Raw genomic sequence first — 2409 nt, 5'->3', positions numbered from 1 at the left:
CGATTTTGATGAGCTGTGGCAGTTTCCAAACTGCGGTGGTGCATTAGATGGAAAGCATGTGCGCATCACGCAACCAGCCAACTCTGGATCCTTTTTTTTCAACTACAAAGGATATTTCAGTGTGATCCTCATGGCCCTTGTCAATGCGAACTATGAGTTTGTCGATGTGGATGTTGGCATGAATGGTCGAGTCTCCGACGGTGGTGTTTTTGAACACACTTCATTTGGGGAAAGCTTGAGGAACAATGAACTGCTGTTGCCACTAAATGAAGACACAAAAGCAAACCTAAATTTTGTCTTCATCGCTGATGAAGCTTTCCCTCTTCATCCACATTTGCTGAAGCCATTTGCACAGAGAACACTCACACCGGAGTGCAGAATCTTTAATTACCGGTTGTCGAGGGCCCGTCGTGTGGTTGAAAATGCCTTTGGGATTATGGCAAATCGGTTTAGAGTGTTCCACACAGCTATCAACTTGAAGCTGCCGTCTATAGACTTTGTGGTTTTGGCATGCTGTGTGCTCCATAATTTCCTGAGACGTCATGATACGAGCTCCTATTCTCCTCCTTCGTTTATTGATGCAGTGGACGCAAGAACCGGAGATAGTGTGCCCGGGGAATGGCGTACACAACCTGATAATTTTACAGCTCTTCAAGCACTTGGATCTGGCAGACAGGCAGACGATGCAAGGGACTGTCGCGAAAAATACTGTCAGTACTTTAATGGTTCTGGAGCTGTACCCTGGCAGGATCGCGCCGTATAAAAAAATATATTTTTTTTGCTTTGCTGTCATATAAACCTCTCTAAATAACTTTAAATGTGATGCCTATAAAATGGTGCTGTTAACCCTTATAGCTTGGTAAACATTAAAGAAAGAATGCGAAGATTTTTGTTTTTTTTTGTAACAATTTCTTGGTTTTAAATTATTAAACAACAAAATATAACATAAACCCCCCCAAAAAAAATTATCTCCTTCCACGGCCCAAGAGGTGTCGCAGCGTCACGCCCTGCTGCTCTACTTGAGTCTGAAGGAGCGCTGCTGTCTGCTGCAGGAGCGCTGCTGTCCGCTCCAGGCGCAATTGTCTCGCCATGAGCTCTCTTACGGTGGGCGGTTCTGTGGATAGAAGAGGTTGGAGAACCAACGTTGATTCCGCTGAAAATACATCTCGACCTCTGGGGCAGGACCAAATTTTGTGTGTTGTAAAATTCTATTTGGTCTGGCACCACAGGGCGATGTAAATTTTATTAAATTTTACAGTTTTAGTTGTCTATTGTGACATCCAGCAGAAAACCACTCGTATTATCTTGATACTTACGGAGAAGGGACGCCGGTTCCTCATTGCCAGAACCAGAGCTGCTAATTTCCCACCCCAGCGATCTGGCCACTGCTGCAGCACCTTAAAGGAAATAATAACAGATCTGGTTAACTATGGAACACGCCGTTGGGAAGCGCTCGCTGTTTTGGTCACTTACGTATGTTATGTTCTGGGGAGAATGCCGCCGACCCGGGGGAGGAAGAGGAGTGTCGGAAGGGAGGTGTTGAGGGTGGTGTAGGGGTGCGAGGCCGTCTGCTGTCTGGTGGTGGCGTGGTAGGCCGCTGGGTCATTACTGCGTCTGTAATGTATTCAAATATTTCCGCTACCCTCTTATGTCCCGTATGCAGTTGAAAAACTGTAATCTATGATTGTTAACTTACGTGACGTCATGGACTGTGGGCTCCCGCTGGTGGTGGATGCTGTGGTGCTGCTGGCAATGGCAGGTACCTGTTGCCACCGCTGTCTCTCTACACATAAAGTTAACAAACGCAATCTTTAAAAACACATGTAGAGTGCTGCAGATCAAAGCTAACAATATACTGAAACATAAAATTTATATCACACTTCACAGGGGTGCGAGGGTGCATGGTCGCAACAGATGGTGGAGGCGTGGTAGGCCGCTGGGTCATTATTGCGTCTGTAATGTCTTCAAATATTTCAGCTACCCTGTTATGTCCCGTGTGATGTTAAAAAAAATGCAATCAATGATTGTGAACTTACGTGATGTCCCGGACTGTGGGCTCCCACTGGTTTGTGAAGATGGGGTACTGGTGGCAATGGTGGGTCTCACTTGCCGCCGCTGTCTCTCTACACCTAAAGTAAAGAATCACAATGTTTACACACAAATGTTGAGTGCTGCAGATCAAAGCTTACAATATACTCAAACATAAAATAGAGATCACACTTTACAGGGGTGCGATACTCAGACATGTATGTGGGCTCTGGTGTTCAATGGTCTTCCTGTCTTTGGAAAACGTATTATTTCATCAGTAGGCCAACCTCCTCCGTTAATATTTTTGGGAAATTGAGAAACTAAAAATAATGGACATCATAATAATTTCAAGATGGTGGTTGAGATTAGGGAACCCGACAA

At 45.1% G+C, this 2409-nt stretch overlaps 1 long non-coding RNA gene across 1 annotated transcript; it reads right to left on the bottom strand.

Moving 5' to 3' along the window:
- Positions 1-1091: 1091 nt before the first annotated feature.
- Positions 1092-1770, bottom strand: LOC138667782 (uncharacterized). The gene is made up of 4 exons (XR_011318936.1): positions 1697-1770; positions 1474-1614; positions 1317-1397; positions 1092-1114 (listed from the first exon to the last, which is right to left on the bottom strand). It is a non-coding gene; the product is annotated as an uncharacterized lncRNA (long non-coding RNA).
- Between the last annotated feature and the right edge of the window lie 639 nt (positions 1771-2409).

The sequence above is a fragment of the Ranitomeya imitator genome, chromosome 2 (genome assembly GCF_032444005.1).
Source record: "Ranitomeya imitator isolate aRanImi1 chromosome 2, aRanImi1.pri, whole genome shotgun sequence".
Classification (NCBI taxonomy): Eukaryota; Metazoa; Chordata; class Amphibia; order Anura; family Dendrobatidae; genus Ranitomeya; species Ranitomeya imitator.
This window is presented reverse-complemented; position numbering and strand designations above follow the sequence as displayed.